The 24,752-nt window shown below is 32.7% G+C and overlaps 1 protein-coding gene across 4 annotated transcripts in view; it reads left to right on the top strand.

The window, feature by feature from the left end:
* LOC149774593 (putative complexin-1) overlaps positions 1 to 24,752 on the top strand; it is a 294,867-nt gene that overhangs the window by 107,568 nt on the left and 162,547 nt on the right. For all 4 annotated transcript variants that reach the window (XM_089945117.1, XM_089945116.1, XM_089945114.1 and 1 more), the window contains exon 4: positions 16,080 to 16,133. The gene's annotated coding sequence lies outside the window, so the exon portion shown is untranslated. The remainder of the gene's footprint in view (positions 1 to 16,079; positions 16,134 to 24,752) is intronic.

Genomic DNA, 24,752 nt, shown 5'->3' with positions numbered 1-24,752 from the left:
CAGCTGTTAAATGTGTTTTGATACTTCTGTATCAAAATTAGTAAGAATGTTATTGGTTGGATGCAACAAAAAAATAGCTAATCCAGTCAGTATTTAAAAACGTAGTAACCAAATATTTATTCAGGTTATTGATTTTCAAATAATTTTTCATGTTTATTTTATACATAGACATTGTTCAAATGTCTGTTTTCCCTTTTTTGGTGATTTTGTTCATTTATATAGATTACACTTTCGCTTGGTTGTGCATTTGTTTTGTTTTTTTTTTGTTTTTTTAAGCTGTTCTTCATCTCTAGTTTATTGGAAGAAAATTATACCAGAATATCCCACAGACGGAATGCTCCAGTGTCTGTAAACCTTTGTTGGTGATTACACTTTTAACTGGATAATACAGTATAATTTGTTTGCCTTGATATTATACATCCTGGTGCAGATGGTTAAACTGCTTAATCCTCAGGAGTGGAGCAATATTTAATGTATGGTGTAGCAAAAGTCAACAGTTATCCATATATTGTCTTTAATAACAGCAGTAATAATGACTGTGATGATGATGATGATAATACAAATACATAATTATTTGTGTTGTTGGTATCATGATTATTGTTTCTTTTACTATTGTTATTATAAAAGGAATAATTGTACAGGTAATAACAACTTCTACTCCAAACTGGTCAATAGAATATTGAAATTCTTTTTAATTTTTTTCGTCTTTGCTACCAGATTAATATGACCTTTAAAATAGAGCTTTAATTTCTTCAGGAATATCCACGAATAATCATCCAGTCTTTACTTATCACACACTGATTTTTTTATAGTTGTTTTTACAAAACATTCATTGTTTTGTATTGTTAATCATATGTGTCTGTCCAACACTCCAGTGTAAGGAACACTTATGATGCTTTATAATGGTATTTTAATTCATCATCCAAGCAGTCATGGCAAATTGTTACACTACTATAGTTCATAATGTGTGTGTCTGTGTGTGTGAGCTTGCATGTTTATATAATTTGACTCAGTTGATTGAGGTATACTCAAATAATTTTGTCATTTTACATTACACTTATGTTGAAAATTGGGTTGAAATGTTAAGCCAAAAATTTAATCACTGTTTGTAAGATGACTGTACAGATCTGGTTTAACAAGCTAAACAAAATTATAAATGGGTCCATTATTTATTTAAATGAAACATACAGCACAGCTGAAAATATTGGGAGGCTGAATTGGTTTTTTGGTGTTTATTTAGCCGTAAATCTAGTAATAATGCTGGAGTTGCCATTCTTTTTAGAAATAATTTGGAATTTTTCATCCAAAGAATAAGATGTGATGGTGGTGATGGTAGATATCCAGTATTGTGTTAGATACAGTGTATATTAATTGTATTGTGAGAGATACAGTGTACCACTCCGATGGCCTAGTGGTTAGAGCATCTGCCTCAGATGCGGGAGGTCGTGGGTTCAAACCCCCCCCACCCTGAGTCGTACCAAAGACTTATAAAAATGGTAATAACAGCTGCGCAACATTAAGTGGTTAGTGTTAGGACGGGTCAGCCTGGTGTCAGGATAGTGTAACTGGGTGGAACATCATGATACATGTCTGCGGCATGATGCCCCAGTGCTAGACATCACTATAAACTGCCACACTGCAGACATCGTAGCAATAAGACTGCAAAATTGTTAAAGCTATGTTAAAAATCCAAAACATAAACACTAGATACAGTGTATATTGATTGTATTGTATTAGATACAGTGTATATTGATTATATTGTATTAGATACAGTGTATATTGATTCATGGAAATATAATAATCTTGGTTAATTTATATCCTCATAAGGATGATAATTCCAACTTGTTTAAGAATCTCAGACAAGATATTGCAGTCTTGATTGTTCATGTATTATCATTTATGGTGACTGGAATAATATTTAGGACATGGAGTTATACACTTACAACATTAATCTTGATAGAAATCCTATAACCCAGGAAGCACTCCAAGATATCAAGGATGAACTAAATTTAATAGATCCATGTGAATCAACCATCCATTTACTAGGTTATTTATGTTTGAGAAAACCCAGTCATATAAAACAAAGCAGATCAGATTATTTCCTGATATCTGAGGTCATATTTTCGTATTTCACTGATTTAACTATTGTTCCAGGGTACAAAACAAACCACTCTACTGTAACCTTAGCCTCGTCCATATCTACACCACAGAGAGGTCATATTTATTGGAAATTCAGTGGAAAACTAAGCAGGCAACATAGTTAAGAATGGTATCATAAATAACAGGTGAAGAATATTGCATTGAGGGTGATAAAATGTATTCACTACAAGTTAAGCTAATGTTACATGTACTGCTTTTTCCTCTTCTAATTATTAAAATGAAAATTAGAACTGAAATAACTGAATTATATTCACAGGGAAAGGCAAGACAAGATGCTAAAAGAATTGAAGCTGATATTTTAATTTTAAATCACTAGTAAACAAAGTAAATTGGAAAAAGCAAGTAAAAATCAATATACAGAAAGAATAATGTTAAGTTCAGATGCAACAAGATGGTGTGAATTTGGTGAAAGAGAAACTACACTAATAAAATAATGAAGGCATTAATTCTGAATGATGATAAAAGGTTGACAAATCAAAATGATATACTAAATCAAAAAAAAAGATTTTTGAAACCCTTTATCAAAACAGAACCAGTAATAATCATAGATCCTATACAATGTTACATTCTTTAATATCTTGAAATAGACCCTGTGCACATATGAAATCGAACTGCAGATAATCCAATATTAAAAATTACTACAGTGAGACAAAATCATGTACCAGGATATATATATATATATATATATATATATATATATATATATATATATATATATATATATATATATATATACACACACACACACACACACACACCAAATTTATGGTCTCCAAAGCTGGAAAAACTCAATATTCTAAATTTTCTAGTTTTCACTGACTAGCAATTTTGATGGATAATAATAATAAGTGTTTATTTACAATACCATGACACTGTTTATAAACAATACCATGACAGTGTTTATAAATAATACCATTGCAGTGTTTATAAACAATACCATCACAGTGTTTATAAACAATACCATCACAGTGTTTATAAAAAAACTGTGTTTTTAAACAATACCATTCCAGTGTTTATATAAAATATGATGACAGTGTATATAAACAGTACCTTCACAGTGTTTATAAACAATACCATGACAGTGTTTATAAACAGTGCCATCATAGTGTTTAGAAACAATACCATGACAGTGTTTATAAGCAATACCATGACAGTGTTTATAAACAATACCATGACAGTGTTTATAAACAGTGCCATGACAGTGTTTATAAACAATACCATGACAGTGATTATAAACAATACCATAACAGTGTTTATAAATTTAAAAAAACATGACATTGTTTATAAATAATATCATGACAGTGTTTATAAGCAATATCATGAATGTGTTTATAATTGATACCATGAAAGTGTTTATAAACAATACCATGACAGTGTTTATAAACAAAATCATGACAGGTGTATAAAAAACATGACAGTGTTTAAAAAAACAACAACATGACATTGTTTATAAATAATACCATGAGAGTGTTTATAAACTATACCATGACTGTGTTTATAAATGATACCATGACAGTGTTCATAATCAATATCATGACAGTGTTTATAAATAATACCATGACAGTGTTTATAATCAATATCATGACAGTGTTTATAAAGAATACCATGACAGTGTTTATAAATGAATACCATCAGTGTTTATAAACAATACAATGACAGTGTTTATAAACAATACCATGACAGTTTATAAACAATACCATGACACTGTTTATATGCAGTACCATGACAGTGTTTATAAACAATACCATGACAGTGTTTATAAACAATACCATGACAGTGTTTATAAATAATACCATGACAGTGTTTATAAATAATACCATGACAGTAATTATAAACAGTACCATGACAGTGTTTATAAACAGTGCCATGACAGTGTTTATAAACAATACCATGACAGTGATTATAAACAATACCATGACAGTGTTTATAAATAATACCATGACAGTGTTTATAAATAATACCATGACAGTGTTTATAAACAATATAATGACAGTGTTTATAAACAATACCATGACAGTGTTTATAAATAATATCATGACAGTGTTTATAAACAATACCATGACAGTGTTTATAAATAATACCATGACAGTGTTTATAAACAATACCATAACAGTGTTTATAAACAGTGCCATGACAGTGTTTATAAACAATACCATGACAGTGATTATAAACAATACCATGACAGTGTTTATAAACAATACCATGACAGTGTTTATAAATAATACCATGACAGTGTTTATAAACAATACCATGACAGTGTTTATATGCAGTACCATGACAGTGTTTATAAACAATATCATGACAGTGTTTATAAACAATACCATGACAGTGTTTATAAACAATACCATGACAGTGTTTATAAATAATACCATAACAGTGTTTATAAACAATATAATGACAGTGTTTATAAACAATACCATGACAGTGTTTATAAACAATATAATGACAGTGTTTATAAACAATACCATGACAGTGTTTATAAACAATACCATGACAGTGTTTATATGCAGTACCATGACAGTGTTTATAAAAAATACCATGACAGTGTTTATAAACAATACCATGACAGTGTTTATAAACAATATCATGACAATGTTTATAAACAATACCATGACAGTGTTTGTATGCAGTACCATGACAGTGTTTATAAACAATACCATGACAGTGTTTATAAACAATACCATGACAGTGTTCATAAACAATATCATAATAGTGTTTATAAACAATACCATGACAGTGTTTATAAACAATACCATGACAGTGTTTATAAACAATACCATGACAGTGTTTATAAACAATGTTATGACATTGTTTATAAACAATACCATGACAGTGTTTATAAATAATACCATGACAGTGTTAATAAATAATACCATGACAGTGTTAATATGCAGTACCATGGCAGTGTTTATAAATAATACCATGACAGTGTTAATAAATAATACCATGACACTGTTAATATGCAGTACCATGACAGTGTTAATAACATTGTCAAGAGATTTTATCTAATTATCAGCTTAAGCAGCTTTGGACTTAAAACTGAAAAAGGCAACTGTTAATGTAACATCTCATTATAAAGTTTATTTATGAATTGGTAATACTGGTAGGCATTATATATATATATAGATAGATAGATAGATAGATAGATAGATAGATAGATAGATAGATAGATAGAGAGAGAGAGAGGGACAGACAGACAGACTGACACACAGACAGACCCATCTATCATTCTATTTTGAAACTTAATGTTAAGTAATTGACTGGCCTTGCATGAGTTGATTTATATCGGCTTTAACAGATGTAAAAATGTATGTGAAATTACAGTGTTTAGCTCTGAGGATAGTTTAGATAAAGTTACAGATCTTTTGGCTTATCTGGATGGCTATGTGCTCCAAGTGAGTGTATGTATGGTATAGTCCTGTGTCCATGACATATCATTCATCCGTCATCTGTCAACATTTGCTATCTTTTGAAAAAAATCATGGACCAGCATCAGCCAAATTAAGTAATTTCATTTGTACAAATGATGTCAATCCACTAGCAAATATAGCCATCAGTACTTAAGTTACAGAAATTAATTCATCCTAAAAGCAACTGAAGAGATTCTAATCAAATATGGCAGAAAGCATCCTGGCAAAGAGACCTTTTAAGTATTAAGCAGGCTGATTAACATCTTTCTTCTTTTGAACAAAAAGCACAGTCGATGACATTACTAAAATAGAAGGGCGAAGCAATTTGAAAGCCAAAACCAGATGAGAGAAATCCATCTAGCATAGAGGTTTTTGTACCAATGATGCATATATCCACGATTACTTAAAATAAAAAGAATCAGAAACAACATCTGCATGAAAACTGCTTTGAGGAAAATTTATTTAATATAATAAAAAGTATTTTGGCCTTGACATTTTTTAGTTCTACTGAACACAGACAAGTAACTCAATTGGCCAAAGTGGTTAGAGCATCCACCTCAGATGTGGGAAGTCATGGGCTTGAACCCTGGCCAAATCATACCAAAAACTTATAAAAATGGTACTAGAAGATGCCTTGCTTGGTGATCAGCATTAAGAGGTTAGCATTAGGACTGGTCGGCCTGGTGTCAGGATAATGTGACTGGGTAGGACGTGATGCTAAATCTCTCTAGCATGATGTCCCAGTGCTAGACATCACTATACACTGCCACAGTGCAGACATCAGTGATATGACTAAAACTGTTAAAGCTACATTAAAAATCCAAATCACACACACACACACACTCAAGCTGAACACAGTTCAGAAGATCCTATACGATGGCATTTCATCCACAAGTTTTGTTATGATTACTCCTCCTAAACTACTGAGAGCATTGTCAGTAAACTCTCCAGATCTAGTTGGCACTGAATGAAATTGACACCCTTTGCAAATGCAGTATGTCCACCTGTCCACCACTGTAACCACTTTGATTTTCTTGGGCTAGTTCCCTTATACAACTAAATGGATGGTTACTATCAATATGGAGTTTTTATCAAAAGACTCCTCATAATGTCTTGTTGGTCTGAAATGAAAACTTAACCAATTTGACATCCAATGTGGCCATTTTGAAAATCTCATTGTTCCTCTTAAACATATGGTCACATTGTGATTTCACTAAAAGACTCTTATACAATGTAGTTGAACTCAAATGAAAATTATACAGATCTAACATCCAATATTGTTTCCAGATGGTTGCAACATTCAGCAGATCTAAAAGGTTGTCATATCAATTAAAATGTATTGTTATCAGTTGAGCAACAGTCCTGTTGAGTGACTTGTTACGGATCAATGATGCTGTTCAGGTATCGGATATGGCTGCTGTAAATCAAATGTTTGGCATATAATAATAACAATAATTAATAATAATAATAATAACAATTTGTGTGTGAATTGGATTTTTAATGTAACTTTAACAATTTTTCAGTCATATTGCTATGATGTCTGCAGTGTGGAAGTTGATAATGATGTCTAGGTCTGGGGCATCATGCCACAAACATGTAGCATGATGTCCCTCCCAGTCACAGTATCCTGACACCACGCTGACCAGTCCTAACTCTAACCTCTTCATGCTGAGTGCCAAGCAATAATAATAATAATAATAATAATAACAGTAATAATAATTATAACTTTATTTCAAGAGGGTGACACAATTAGTTGCATTGAACTAATCCTCCTTGTGGCCCACCGTTATATGCATATTTACATTCAGCACACACACAAACACACACACACACACACACAAACACACACACACATACACACACACAGCATTGATAATTAAGTAATTTCTATATAGACATAAGAAACAAAATCTAAATGAACAGATTCCAACTAGGTACATTGGGTATATACAGTACAAAATTAGTGAGACAACAAAATGGAAGGTTAATAATAATGATGATAATAATAATAATGTTGACTTTATTTAAAAGTGTAATACAGTTAGCTGAAGAATTAATCTATATTGAGGCCCTCACACAAAGGAACTTATTTAGATCCAAAAGCACACATATACACACCTATACATACCTATACATAGTATCATGTACTAGGTACAGTATATTTACTTTCTTTCCTTTCACCATATGGATACTCACCCATACATATTGAACCCACGTAGTCAATATACATGCAATTTTGGACAAAACGATGAGCAGTATGTTTAATGATGCCCAGAGGAATACAGTTATTATCATTTTCATTTTCTCTGAAGCCACTGGATATATTGGGTTTGGAAGAAGAAATCTGAGTGAGCATTTCTAATCTCAACTGGCATACACTGTAGTAAATTTATTCTTTAAGTTGTAATATATTTGTCAAATCGAACAGGTTCCACATTTCATCCATTGAATTAGATTATAATTAAATGCATTTATACTTGTACTTTCTCTAATTTCCATTTCAATCCATTCCAGATAAGTGATCCTGAATATTGAAAACTTTTCATAAAGAGTCTTTATTTGGTTTTGGGAAGGAAAGGTGGTTATTGGGAGTGTTGCCTTCTTTCTAGCATGAAGTGGTTCATTGAGATATTATGGGGCCATATTGTTTAAAATTTGATGCATAAGCCTAGGCTTTCTAAAAAATATTTGTTGACTTACTGTTAACATTTTAATATCAATCATTGCATTTGGGATGTTTTCAACATTATCTAAGATGAGTCTGCAAGCTCTTTCTTGCTAGTGGAACACTTTGTAAATATTCTTGTCTGAAGTGTTTCCCTAGATACATATAACAGTACAATAGTCTAGGTATGGCTGTATATAGCATTTGTAATACATTAACTTATATTTAGCTGTGATATGGCCTTATCTTGCTACATAACCACAGATTCACGTCAATTGACTTTATGACATATGACGTGAATATGTTCATCCATTGCAAATTGTTGACAAACATCACCCCAAGGAGTTTGTCATGGGTAACCATTTCTAGGCAGATTTCATTCAACTTGAGATTTAAATTGTTTATTTCCAACTTTGCTCTCTTTTGTTTGGTAGTAGTCATTAATACTTTAATCTTGTCTGCATTAACATTCAGTGAATTCATCTTCATCCATCTGCTCTTGTGGATACTACAACATTTTCTAATGCCAGATTACCACCTTGGTAATAAGCCCCCAAAAGAATATCTGATTCTTGCCATTACCTATTATGTCACTAGGTCTTAAATTATATAACAGAAAGAATGCAAAACCAACAATTTGCAATAAAATTAATCAACAAGTAATTTATTTTTCTACAACACAAAGTGAACATTAAACAGATACTTAAGTATTTAAATTAAATCCAAAATAATCTAAAATATCCTATCACAAGTACAAAAACATAAATATGAATGAATTCTTGAATAAAAAGAGCCATAATCTGACTTAAAGATGGTAAGCACCACCAGTATATACTGGACAAAATATGTGTAATGAAATTTCCAGAACCAAGATTTGAAACATTAAAAATATAATTTTAAAAAATCTTTCTTAGTGTAGTACAAATTGCTGAGATGAAATAGTACTGTACCACTGTTAACCATGTTTTAAAAAGAGCTCATGTAATGATTTTATCTACACTGGTTATAGGATGATATGTCTATTATCATCCATTGTCTGTCTTGTTATCTGTTATCTGTTGTTTGTCCATTAGCACAAGTTTGTTATTACTACTTCTCCTATACTACTTGAATGATTGCCAAGAAACTTTACATGCACACATTAATCTCATGGTATAGATCATGGGTCTCAAACTCAAACCACTCTAGGGCCGCATGAGGGCATTTTCGATGGCCGGGACAGCACCACCTTTGTTATCTTTCATGACACCTTGTGATGCCATTCATTTTGTGGGCCACATGATATGGCCGTGGGATGTGGGTCACATGTTGGATACCACTGGTCTAGAGGGACGTAAAATGAAACTAGTGCTGCTTCAGCTTTCAATTTTGAAAATATTGAATCTTTTTATTGCTACTATTCCTGAATGAATGCTTGGTCATATCAACTTGGGGTTTTCATTAAATGACTTCTTACGGAGTCTAGTTGGTCATAATTGAAAATGGAGCCAATCTGATGCTCATTATGGTCACCACACTGGATGACTTGAAAATCTATATATAGGTACTCCTTCAGAATGGAAAGTCATATTAACATCGGGTTTTCACCAGAAAACTTCTCTCTCGTTTGGTCCTAATTTAACATGGAGCCACTCTGGTCATCGTAAAAATCTTGGTATACAGCTGCTCCTTAAATTGCTCTTAAATTACAGACTTATATAATAATAGCAATAAATAAAAGAACATGATAAGGTGGTTAAATCCAGATATTGGCTTCTGGTTTTGGTCTTGATCAGTTAGAGGTTCTCATATTAGATATAGTGAAACTTGTCATGTATCCAGAGTGGCTTTTCAGGAGTACCTCATATGGTTTAATCTGATTATGTTTTGATGCAAAATGCCTGCATAGTCAAGCATGTGCTTTTGGAATGGACAATCAAGTTCTCTTAAAATGTTCAAACAATCAGCACAGAAGTATGAAAGGAATAGTTTGATCATTGAGAAAAAAACACAGAAAAAGCAAGAATTATCATAGCTATATTTATTGGACATTATGTGTTGATTTGAGTATTCTTCCTGGTTGGAGAGAAGATTATGATTGACACATGAAATTTGGATTTAAAAAGAACAACTTGAGAGATGTAGCAAGAAATCATTGACCCCTCTGGAAAATATTTCTTAAATTGAACTGAAGGTCATATTGGTCTATGTGTACTTATTGAACTTCTTTGTTGAACATAATGTTGCCTTCATTGCATCAGATCATTCATCTGAACTTTTCAAATGCATGTTTTCCACTTTTACAGTAGCAATACATGCTATTTGGTACAAATTACTGAAAGTTGGTTTAACTTGTTTGTTTTTTTTTAAAATGCAGACTTACTGAGATCTTGTTAGGGTTGGCAGGTCTGGCTTAGGTTATGTTTTTGTGTTTAGTTCATAACCAAAGAACCTTTTAGTATCCAATATAGGTTACGCAAACAATTATACCAAAGTTTATGCAATTTTTGAAGGGGATACACCCTCTTCATAAGAATAGGTCCCTGTGACCCATATTTCTTGCTTCACTGACTTTGCTTATATTTTGTGTTTTAAATGTATTTGTTCATGCACGTTTGGTAGAATCATCAGGCTAGATGATTGTATGTATCTCTTGAGTTCCACATTCTTACGAAAAGAAGGTCATGGTAACCTACATTTCACATTTTACTAGCTTAGGTGACATTTTTTTCATATAGCTCATCATGAAATAGGCATTTAGCACCCTGTATACATACTGCTATACCAAGAATTTTATTTATATATATATATATATATATATATATATATATATATATATATATATATATATATATATATATATATATATATATATATATATAAATAAAATCAGGGAATTATCTTGAGGATTACACTCTCTCCACATAAATATATTACTATGACTCATATTTCATGGCATTGACTTGGTTCAGTCTTAAGCACTGTTGCTTCTAGAATCATCAAATCAGCTCTATTAGTACCACATCCTTAGAAGAATTGTGATGTACACTGCTGTCGGGCATTTTTGCACACGTAAGGTTTTCGTTTCCAATATTGAAGCAAAACGCATACCAAATTCAAGCGATTGACAAAAATAACATACAGTAATGCTTACCATTTGAAAAGATGCAATTGTCACCATAATATTCTGTTCAGAATAATATTAATTTTGGACACAGGGGATACCACCCCCCTGTTTTCCTGACTCACGATATGTCAGCCTATTCTGCGCATAGCTTTGAAAAGATGTAATGTTTATCCATCTTGCAATAGAAAGGAAATATATTACTTTGGACTGTTTATGTCAGCAGTTCAGTCGAGTAATTAGGTCATGTTTATAGCTAGTTTTACAAAATTCAATGTAAAAATGCCAATAAATGGCAAGAGATATTAAGCAAACTAAATCGATCTTGTAAAAAAGTTAGTAAAGTTCAACATTTTATGAAAAATAAGCTATTACGTGGAAGAGAAACAACAATGAATAGGATGTAATGTGTTTACAATGTCTTGTTGATGGGGAAACATTACTACAAAGTTTAGGAACAGACTATACGCTGGGGAATTTGTTGAGAATTTATGTTCTAGTGGCAACTAGACACGTTGGGTAGCAGATAATTTTGTGTGTGTGGGACAACTTGCAAAATTGGAAACTTGGATTAAAATAGTTTGTTTTTTAAGGTACACATGTCCATCTATTATATAATGTATTTATTTGTATGATTCTAAAAGATGCATAGTAAATTGGCAACTAGACACGTTGGGTAGCAGATAATTTTGTGTGTGTGGGACAACTTGCAAAATTGGAAACTTGGATTAAAATAGTTTGTTTTTTAAGGTACACATTTCCATCTATTATATAATATATTTATTTGTATGATTCTAAAAGATGCATAGTAAATCTAATTTTCTTGGTTACAGGTTCAAGAAGGTCATGGAGTGGGTCTTCACTTTGCCATTTAGAAATCACATTTTTATGTGCATTTCGAGTCTGAATGTGGGATATTTTTGTACACTTTATGAATATCACTTTTCTTAATTAATGTATGATTCTTCTTTCTGGATGCAAAATAGATTTTTGACCCAAAATAGCACGTGATCATATGTTTACAGAAATGACGTATCGTTGCGCAGAATTACCTGATGTGCAGAATAGGCCGACAGTTTACTGGCATCTTTTGCATTTAGATCATGGCTAAAATGGTTTTTAATCCTCTGTATAATACTGTTTACATGGAATGATGAAAATTGGCACATGGATGCATCATTATGAGTACTACACCCTAATCAGAATCATAGGTCCCTGTGATCCATATTTTACATTCACTGGTTCAATTTGATGGTCTTACTGTTCATGCTATAATCATTAAACTAGATGACTGTGTAAATCTCCCTAGAAGCACTATATCTATGCCCAAAAAGGTCACCTTTTTGCTGAATTGGGTTGCATTTAGAGTTTGAATGCATAACGTTTTATGGCATACCATGTATTATTATTCTTTTAAGAATCATGAAACTTGGGGATGTGTCTTGATGAACACTACTCCTCATTTCAGTAGTAGGTCATTATGGCCAATATTTATGCTTCACTGACTTTGATTCAGATTTGTGTTTGATGTTTATTTTTAGGCTCTTTTTATGCTAGAATTATGAAACACACATCTGTTTCTACCCCACACTTAAACAAAAGGGGCTCATCATGATCTATGCTATGACTTTGTTTTCCAAGCTAAGTAAAAGAAAACCAACAAGTTTAGTAAATATCAACAAGAAATTTTTTCCCTAGAAAATTAAAAATGAATTAACAGTATTGTGAATTACATACGAAATTGTCCTTAAAGTTTTATCACAAGTCGAAAAGTATAGAGTATTCGGAATGGATTCTAGTGATATTTCAAATGAATTTAAATCTTGAATGTGCTGATGTACCAGTAGCCTGAAATAGTGTTGAATTGCTAACAGTCTTGATGTATGACACTGATATAATGCAGAATGCCTCTAAATGAATTCACAGTAATCCCCAACTATTTAGTCCAAAAGCCAATGAGCACTTTGTAATTCCAAAGAATAAATTAAATAAATAAATCCTCTCAAATTTGTACTGCAACATAATGGAAAGAATGATTTCACTACAGATCTTAAGAGAGGAATGAGCATTTCTGATGTAAACAACCATAAATATAAAAAAACCTAAGACACAATATGAGGACTAGAATGAGAGTCAAAAGTTCATTTCCAAATCATTCAAAGTTGTAATTAGGGTGTGATCTTTTACAAAAATTTAAACATGACAAACATCTGGTAGATCAGGAATTTACAATTGGAAAACCAATATACTAAACTCAGATCCAATAAACATGTTTACCTACGAGTAATATGAAGTTTTTTTGTATGTTATATGAATACTGTCCAAATTAGAATCATGAAACTTGGTGAGTGGATGTAAGTTGTTCATTCATTTTGCATGAGTTCTTTGTGATATATATTTCATGCTTCATTGACTTTGTTACAATTTCGTGTTGAAGGTTAATTTATTGGGATGCTGTCTTTTATGTTCCAGCAATGAACTTGATAATTGGATGTGTCTTTGTTACTACTACATCTTTTCAGCTCTAGGTCACTGTGAACTTTATTTTATGCTCAACTAACTTGGATTAAGTATTTGTGTTAATGATCACATTGATTCATCCATGATAGACCTATATACATCCTAGCCTACTCAGAAGGCCCACTCTAATTAATGCAGTTGGAAGTAGGAATAAATATATTTATTCAGTGGTACCGGCTTTATAGTGACAATGAAATGGTCAGTATTTAAATTTTAATAAAAACCCTAATGTTAAGATAAAGAGTGTAAAAAAATAATTAGTAGGAATAGGGGCCAAAATAAGTTTAGTCAGCATGTTGTTACTGTGGACCGGTAAAAGTAGAGATGAGCTAGCTATGGATTACAGTGAAGTTAGCTCTACCAACCATGCTGAACAGTGAATTGGCCTAATCTGTACAACTTGGAAAGCCTTGATCCCATGATGTTTTCTTTTGATGTCAAGCAGTTATTGAAAAGCAGTCATAATGAGCAGCATGTATGCAGATTAATGAGGCAGTCTTGCATTGGATTGCACCAGTTTCTTGACATAGTTAACTCATCATGAGCAATGTGCATGCATATTAATGAGGTGATCTTACAGCTTCAGTTTTAATGGCAGCTGTATATGGTATATGTAGGTTTACCTTATTGTCCTTTTTTTTAACTTTCACAGTGATGATTTTAGCATTGTCACTTTTTTTTGAGGGACAGTTTAGAAAAAAATGTTTTCAAAGCAGCCTTACAAGGTAATGGCCAGGCATCATTTGTTGTATAATTAACAAAAGTATTTTATTAGATGAACCGTGTATTGTTTAATACGTTATTCTTGTAGGTTTAATGCAGTTTTTCACCACACAATAGATTATACATGTATTTGGCAGAGGAAGAACTTCTCAGTGTTTGATATCACAAGAAATTAATATTGTTATCAAAACTAATGAAAAAAGTAAAGAAAAGGTATGAATTTATTGCAATTTACAAAGTAGACAGTACATGTATCAATGTGTTACTAAAATATTTATAATATTGACTAATAATGTAAATTTACATAATAAACAAGATATATGTGAATAAGCTGCTACATTATTTATAAGTTTCATATTAATTGTTTTTTATTCTGAAATAAATGTCACCTCTTATTGTTGACAGACACTGTTGTTTAGTAATCCTTTGTTACTTGGATGAATACAGTATAGGCATAACAATTGTCCAGGATTCTGTATGAAAATTATATTGATTTTGAATGCAGGGAATTCAAGCAGGGTGTCAGACTGTTGGAAATGCAAGATAGGAGGAAATGTCCTGCACTATAAAGCGCTCTTTTACTTCCACAATCAACTTTGTGGTCATGGTTCTTGCTGTATGGATGCTATAACAAGTCTCGTTTAATTGTATGGCTGCTCTGCTTCAGTACTGCAGTTGAATAGGCCATTACCATTTATTTCTTTATTTTGCACCTGAATGTAAAGAGTGCAGACCCAGATTTGCTGTCAGTAATTGACTGGCAGATCAGGGCCAGTGACGTTCCTTTCTTTAGCCACCTTGTTGGAAGTTCATCATAGTGTCATTCTGATGTCCATCCATCCGCATTGATCAAGCTGAGTGTTAAATGTTTCATATGCTAACTCAAAGATGGGCAGAATAAAAATGGAATATCTTGTTCAACTTAGGGTTGCAGGCAGACAGAACAGACCCTAATCTGCTAGTGATGTAAGGAATCAGGGTTTATATTGCTCATAATTGCATATAAATTGTAAAGGGTGAAATAATGAAGATAATACCATCTATACTAGCTTATAAGTTGAGTCAAACTGCAAGTAACAAAGATACTGATCTGCCATTCTGTAATGCGCCTGCAGATCCAGGTCTATGTTATTTGTTCTACTGATTACTCCTAGCAAACTGCACAGATCCAGATCTGCCAGTGTCTAACGCACCAGCAGATCTGGATCTGTGCAGTTTGTGGTTGTGCTTGCCCTAAGAGCAAGTATGCATGGTGTGTTCTGTTTTGCAATGTATTTGTGCTGGCCAGTGTGGTAGAATCAATACCAGATGATCAATAGGGGTAATAGCAAACTCCTCCCTATTAGTACGAGCTGCAGCGTATCGGCCAACTATCTGATGTACGCTTTGATTCAGGCACTTGTTCAGGCCTGCTTTATCAAGCTTAGCTAGTTTCTCTCATCTTCAGTTATTAGTTTCTGGAAAAAGTAACCAATTGAATCAATATTTCTTTTCCTAGGATTCATCAGTGGTTAGGAGTTGGACAGACTTTGCAGAACTTGAGCACTTCCTGGTAAGTGTCTGCAGTTTTTAGATTTATTTTTTCAGACCTTTTACAACTTTGAAATTTGTTTAATTCTTTTTATTTAGCATCAATATATTATATTCTTTTATTGTTTTTGATTGCCATTTCAATCATTGTGTCAGTATATGAACGATTGTAGTTTCAGAGAAGATAATTGATGTTCCTATATTCTACATTTAGCCCAGAGTACCAATGTTTTCATTTGATATGAACATCTTTATATGATTTTTAATACAAGCATCATGGATGATTCAGTTCTTTCACATTGATATGTATATGCAGTCTTATATGAGTTATTCACTGTAGGAATTCATTGTGTAGAAAAGGTGATTTGGTAAAATGCATCACATATAAACAATAAATGGCATTTCAGTCACGGTTTAACAGCCATTTATTATGGAGTGCTATAAAAAAATACAAAAAAAGGTGATTACTTAAAATGTTGCTGAAACCCCCCCAAAAAAATTACTTAATTTTTACTGAGAAAAATACCAGCACAAAAATTACATTCCTTGTGCTTTAAATCTAATTTTTCACCTCTTCTGAACTTAAATTTTTAAATACAGATTTGACAAAATAAAAACTGAAGAAATTTTATTAAACAGAACTGTCTAATTAATTTGTGGTATATCCTATCATGTTGTCTGACATTGATGTTGATAGTTGTGCCTTTGAAATTTTGATAGTATTTTCACTATTTTATGAGGGAAAATCAGCATAATGTATTGATTGCAAACAAATTTTTTTCCGGTAATAATTTAAGGGCCATTGTAAATTCTTTGTATCTGTTCATTTGCATATGGCTTGTTTGAAAGTACAAAAATACACTGTAGTTTGGAGTTCCTGTAATTTGATATCAACACATTCCTTTTGATGATTGTATTATTTTTATAAAATTAGTGTTAATAACATGTTGCTCAAAATATAATTTAATATTTTCAACAAATAATGATGAGATTTTTAAAATATTTTTTTGAATTAGGTTCAGTAAGAGAGCTAACTCATTATTGTTGCAGTCATTAAAATTTGTATGAATGCTTGTTATGCAGTGAAATTGTTATGTATGTCCATGTGACATTCTGTCGTATTGGGGTGGGGTTCTCCCAATATAATTAAATTAAATTAAATTGAAAGTTCCACCCTGGCTCGTTAAGTTAGAAAGTTAAATTAGTGATGATGTAGATTTACAGCTCTGAGCCCCCAGTCAGCAATGCCGACGGTTAAATTATAGAGAACACGAAGATGAAATTCAATCAATAACAATTTAATAAATGTGATAATTTAAAAACGATAACTTCCAATCACTCGTCTTTCCCTCGACCAAGTGACAGCCTAATTCATCCCGTGATTTACAGTGTGAGTTCGATTTTCCCCCTGTCCTTGCATCTACTCATCTATTCCTTCCCGCTGAGTCTTCCTTCTTTCCGTTCCTCTAACTCCTTCTTTGTCTCTGTTTCCTCTCTACTATCTCCTCTAGCTTCGCTCCAGACTTCAACTTCTCCTTTCTTCTCCTTTCCCTCTCTATTATCTCCTCCTCCAATTCTGCTCCCAGACTTCAACTTCACCTTCTCCTTTCCTCCGTCTCTCTATCTGAGACAACGGGACCAAACTTTAACTGGTCTGTCCCTCAAAGCTTCCTGTGAAAAACCACAAGGCGTTAACAAATGTTTTATCGAACCTCACCTCACACTATAACGACAATTAACCATCAGATAGCTGTCACTGTTTCGGCCACGCATGCATACACATCGAAATTTCCACACACTTCTTGCAGGGTAAACAATGGCGTAATAACACAGTATCAGCAAATTGTTATACAGACATCAATACATTGCGTCACGTCAGTATATACACATATATATTTAATTTCATCGTACTACAATCTGACAAAATCAGACGCATGTCTGTACATTACAAATATTCAACAATGGCAAAATCTATAATCATATGAACATATGTGTTAGTCTACATTAAAGTACCCACATAGTAAATTACAATATTAACTCTTACGACGGCTGGCAAGCTATATAATTCTTTACAAATATCAACTCATTTCTTCAAAATATGCAAACATATTAACAAAACAAAGTAATTCTTCGTACTACAATTCTAGTACTAATAAAGTATACATACGACCTACAATTAAAATGCAGTTGCATTCCACAAAGACTGAACAAGTATCTACTGACCTTTGAAGCTTTCTGTACTTAGACCTTCCCGCTCTAAGATTTTCCCGCCAATAACGAATGGCTATTCGGAGTTACGCTAACCTCTTCTCTGGGTAATTTCTCTCAGCGAACTAACTTTTGCCGGAAAACGCAGGGATATCATTCTACCCAAATCAAGGTCTCCCCCCCATCTCGATTCTGATTGGGTGGCGCTGTGCCCCTGTCCAATCGTCTTAGCGGCCAGTTCAACCTGTCTGTCTGTTTGCAGGGGAAAGAAGTTAGGACACTCCCACTTCTTCAGGCAATTTCTTTTGATCTTGGAAACATTTCGACACCTAGGTGATAATTGGCTGTCTGTGACTTCGCAACTCCGATGTCCGGTCCTTCGATTCTAGCCACAACAATCTTACGTAACGGATTAGTGCTAGCCTTCGGCAATGTTCGACATCAAACAATGACCCGTCAGAATTACCTTGATTATACATGTTTCAAACTGGGCTACTCTGGGTCGGGGTAAACATGACAGTCCATGACAGTAATAAAAGTATATAGTGTTACCCATATCTGTCTGTACATTTATCAGTGTGTACATCTGTCACACTATGGTTAAGTTTTTGGAGTCTGTGAACCATGATGGGGCATTCATGCTTCATGAACACATTTTTGATTGTAATGAAATATTCTCCATGTTTTCTCAGTTTGCTGGGTGTGTAAATGATAAACACATCTAGAAATTGCTCTAAAATATAAATGAGCATGAAAATTTCTGAATCAGAAAAAGATAAAACATTAATTCACACAAGAATGTGATGCAGCATGTAGAATATAATTCACTGTATTAACCTGAGAAATTATTTGAAAATATGTTTATGCTAAAATAACTTGATTTAGAGGTGCAAGGTATTACCAGTATACCGATTTAACACAGTATTTTTTCCATCGGTTTGTACCACAATACTTTATCACTGTACCTGTGCATCAGTTGTTTCTGTCAGTAAGGAATGACGTAAGGAATCTTGATACAACATAAATGATATTAACATCATATTTTCATTATTCATGAAAAAATTAACTTTCGTTTTACAATATAGTTGTATTGAAATATCAAAAGCTCCAGATAAAGAAAGAAAGACTTAGGTAATCATGCATAATTCAGGGCATAGTTAGAAATGCCCCACGTTTGGAGAAATCGTTACCCTGTATATAATTCTTAAGAGATATTTCAGAATGAAAATCATCTAAAATAAAAATCTTAGCAAAAATCCATTTCACCTTCAGAGTTTCAAAAATATGATCTACCAAATTATATGTTTAAGGGGCAAGTTTAAGTGCAGGAACTCAAATTAAAATGACAGAGGAATCTAATTTGTGTAGTAAATCTGGTGATAAAAGTTACGAACATTTGCAATATAAAGGTAGATGTATCAGGAGACCAGCAGCTGTTTTGATTGTGATGCAAATTTAGAAGAATTTTATCTTGTCACAATATTGTTGTTGAGACTTCTTTATTATTGGACACACACTGTGAATTGTATATTTGTTTGCATTATAAATTCTCGCTACTATTCAGTTAGAAAATAAAAAGATGAAAACTGAACAATAATGTTTAGACTTAAAACCATATCCAAATGATCCTAATAAATCTAGTCTACATGTTAGAAAGACAGAATCATTGTTTTGTTAAAAACATGTATTTAATAAATTATCACATTAAGTTCTTACATTTTTTCTTGAAATGAAAATGTAAAAATGGAGAGTTTGAAAGTACTGTAAATCAATGACCTTTCTGTAAAAAAAACTAGATGTATTTAAGTACTGTTTCTCTGTGAAATTTGCTTCGAAGTAGAGTGTGTGCATTCAGTAAGTATGGTGTATAAAGAAAGGGTCACTTACTGGTCTAAAGCCAATGTTTCATTAGAAAAAAGTAAGGGAAAATCCACTTGCCATGACTGCAGTTTGAATAGATTCATTTATTCCATGCAACATTCTTGAAACTTTCAAAAGAATGTTGTAACTAAAAATGGGATATGCAATAAATACTACACCTCACAAGTGTTTTGTTCCGAGTCGGGGAAAGAATTTGTTTGATATGGCATAGTCTTGTTGGCCTGAAGGCCTTAACAGATTCCTATGCTGCGTCAAACTTGTCCTATCCATCCACCCACTTTGAACAAATTACATTTGTAATTTTGTATATCTAATTATGATCCTTAAGTAATAATCATGTTGGATATGTGCCACTTATGACAATGCAGTGGCCAAATGGAATGTTGTGAAACATATTTGAGCCAAAGTCAACTTTCTGAAAAATTTCGGATGAAAAAAAAGTCTTGTTTTAGCGATTTACTAGCTTATGTGAATTGGTCAAATATATGTATTCTTTTCTTAGGCTGTGAATTAGCCTACAAATTTTGAGAGACACTTGTTTCCTGCCTGAACTTTATGTAATTTTCTCCAGGTCCACTAATTATTTTCTTGTTTGTTGAGTAAGCCTGTTATATATTTACTGCTTTCTTCCATTTATACCAAAAGCGTAGCTAGTAAATTGTTGGCTTCAGTATCAACACTTTCAATTTTTATCAGTAGGCTCTCATTTGTCAGCATTATGTCTTTATCATTTACAGTATAATCTTAATTATCCCACTTTAATTACAGATTTTAAATTTCAGCTTGTACTACAAATAACATACACATAGCAAATTTAACTACTATAAGGTGTTGGTCATATAATTTTTGTGGGGTGAGGGGTGGGACTGTGATTTGCTTTTGAGCTGATATATTTTGTTTTCTTTTATCTCAAGATAATTCATATTTTTTTCCAAATAATATCATGGTTAGAATATGATGTTATTTTGCTATTAATCATAGATAAATATTTTTCCAACTATTGACAGACAGAAATGAAACAAAAACATGTCATGCCCCTGCCCCACAACATTGAATTGTTGGTCCCTATTATAATTTTGGTATACTATGGTATGCATTGTGTTACATTCAGAAATACAGTGGTATACCACAGCACAACATTTTTCATGGCACCCTGTTCTTAGGTATGTTTTATACTAATGAAAGTATGTCTTTGAAGTGTGATGGATGGCCTCTAATGCAGCCAGCTTACTAGTGTCAAATGTATCCTTTTACAAGCAGACACATAAAGGGAATAAAAATGGAGACCTCACTAATATTTCTTGATGTCTAAATTCATTGTACTGATATTTGTTCCAACCTACTAATAAAATACCTATATTGTATTGGAATCCATTTATTCTTACTGATTTTGTCATTTTGATAATTGCTAGCTTTTATCGCCACCAGTAATTATCAAGGCCACAAAAGCTAACAGTAGGAAAGCATGGCAATGGTGAGAACAAGTTAGCATGACATCAGGTTGCTATAAATGAAAATGGTTTGTTAGCTCATGGCTTCTGTTTTATAGATTACAAAACGTACTGGAAAGGGCATCAGACGTCAAACAGTTGATCATGTAACAAGCTCACTTTCTTTGTAAACATAATGCATTTTGTTTAAGAGCTAGAAATTAGTTTGACATTGGTATAGTTGTCAGTGCAAGCATAAGATGTTGCAAAAGGTGAAAACTATTATCAGACATTCTCATTTTATTAGGAAAAGTGAAATCAATTAGACTGAACAAAAAGAGTCAAAGTCCTTTGATCACTACTGAGAACTTTGACTTAGAAAGATTTTAATAATCATCATCAATGTTACAGTCAGCAGTAGAGAAACTGACTGAACAAAAAGAGGGAGAGTCCAACGTTCCCTTTAAGCAAGTGGTAGATAATAATAATAATAATAACGAGGACTTTGTATAGCGCCTAATCTTTAGAAGCTCTAAGCGCTTTACAACATTAGACAACACCTATAAGATAAAAAACATATAATGATATGATTACAAAAACAAACACCATGAAATTAGAAAACATTAAATTAGAAAACATTAAAAACCATGCTGAGACTATTTAAGGTAGGAAACATTATTAGGTCTTTAAGTTTGTTCTTGCAGTCGAAATAAGTGAGTTTTGAGAGCCCTCTTGAATGTGATCACTGTGATTTTGTGTCTAAGTTCAGTGGGCAATTCATTCCACGTTGCTGGGCCCTGGTATGCAAAAGAAGGCTGTCCATATGACTTTGTCTTCATAGTGGGAATAATGAGTATACGATTGTCAGAAGAGGAGTGTAAGTATCGTACTGGTGTGTGATGTGTGCGCTATGCGCGCTGCAGTGTGCAAGCATAACTGTGACTTAAGCAAAATTTTTAGATCATCATATAACATCCATACAAATTTTAAAAAATGATGTGTGAAGAACAGTTCAGCTGCGCAGGGATGTCTGAGCAGCTGCGTGAACATGCATACACGCAGCTTAGAGGGAACGTTGGGAGAGTCATTTGATCATTACTGAGAAGTTTGACTTCAGAAACCTTAAATAAACATCATCAGTGTTACATTCAGCAGCAGGGAAAATGGAGAATGATAGTTATGTCCAGATGTTTGTTTATTAATTTAATTTCAGGTTGGCTTGCACCATGATTGATGCATATTAATAATTTTTTTAGTAATATTAATGTTTATCACATTGATTCCATGACATGCATGTGATTTTTGCAATGGTGACCTTAAGAGGGGGACCATTTTTTGACAGTAATATGGCTTTCTGCACAAATCGGAATTGTAATTTGGTTACATTTTCATGGAGAAAGAACTTTAATTGATACAAGATTGCACTATCATTAACTATTTACATATCAAAATTCATCACTGTATGCATTTACATTGACAAAAAATGCTTTTGTTACAAGATCGTTATAATCATTGTTAGTGTGAATCACCATCAGCATTTATTGATAAATAAATGTTATTGATATAAGATTGTAATATCATTATCAGTGTAGAAGTGAGAATGTATCACCCCCTGCATTTATGTTGATAAATAAATGTTATTGATATAAGATTGTAATATCGTTATCAGTGTAGAAGTAGGGGGCCCCCGAGTGGCCAAGTGGTTTAAAGCACTGTCTGTTACGGATCACTGCCATCTCACCTCTTTCAGCTTGGGTTCGAGTCTCGGATTCAGCTAATATGGGTATGTGAGAAATCTTGCCAGTAGCTTCTCATGGGTTGGTGGTTCTTTCCAGGGTTTTCCAGGGTTTTTCCTCCACCATGTATAGCCTATCATGTGCTGAAAAATGGCGTTAAACCCTACAACAACAACAACAACAACATCAGTGTAGAAGTGAGAATGTATCACCCCCTACATTTATGTTGATAAATAAATGTTATTGATATAAGATTGTAACATCATTATCAGTGTAGAAGTGAGAATGTATCACTCCCTACATTTATGTTGATAAATAAATGTTATTGCTATAAAATTATTATATCATTATCAGTGTAGAAGTGAGAATGTATCACCCCCTATATTTATATTGATAAATGTTTTTGTTACAAGATTGCTTTGTGCAAGTCAGAATGGATCATGGTCATTAAGTATGTTGGTATGTATCCAGGGAAAATTGGAATGATTTGTACAAATTTTAAAAGGATGCATATGACCTAAATTGTTAATTAATTTGTTTAAGGAACTGTTTTAAAACCTTGGCAGAAAAAATGACCCCAAGGTCAGGTTCATGGGGCCCTTCTCACTTTCAGTGGCATTTATTCATTTACTATGAATATTACTTGCTTCCTACTTCTCCATAATTATAAATATTTACAAATTTTTTAAAATTGTTTTAAATACATTGGTCTTGTTTGGTGTTTTATGGCACAGCAATACAAACAGGTCATTAGTGCTGAGGCAATTAGAATAATGACTTTGCCCAAGGACACAGCTGATGAATGGAAGACTTTGAACCCACACCATTTGTCAAGTCCAGCATGCTAGTAGCTCAACCACATGCAGATACATTAATTCATACTTATATTTCTCATTCATTCAGAACTATTTTTGAAATTTTCCCATATTCTCTATCAAGAGAAAAATGTCTACAGACAAGGCATTGGTTTTAAAATTAGGTATGAAGGTATATTTATTTTAAAAGCACATATATATATATATATAGATAGATAGATAGATAGATAGATATATATATATTATAATGATTAGTATATATTATGTAATAAGCACTTCATTGTACTAGGTAAAACTGGCTTCATTAAATGCACAAATGTATTTTGGAATTTTATTTCTTCAATTGAAAATGATTTTTTTTAACCAACGTATTTTTGGGAAAAAGAGTACTGGGGTCATCAGTGAGAAACAGGACACTCAGCCAACCAGACACAAACATTTCTTTTTGGCCTTAGAATTGAAATAGCTTTGAGCTTTAGCATAAATTCTTGATGGGTTGGTTTTTTTTTCAAAATTCTGAGGCAAAGTTGAAAAAAAAGTTTTTTTCTTCATATGGATTATTAGCAGTATT

Source organism: Sinohyriopsis cumingii, unplaced genomic scaffold, assembly GCF_028554795.1.
Source record: "Sinohyriopsis cumingii isolate HCF-2022 unplaced genomic scaffold, ASM2855479v2 utg000198l, whole genome shotgun sequence".
In the NCBI taxonomy this organism is placed as follows: domain Eukaryota; kingdom Metazoa; phylum Mollusca; class Bivalvia; order Unionida; family Unionidae; genus Sinohyriopsis; species Sinohyriopsis cumingii.
The sequence above is the reverse complement of the archived record's forward strand: the minus strand, read 5'-3'. Positions and strand labels throughout refer to the sequence as shown.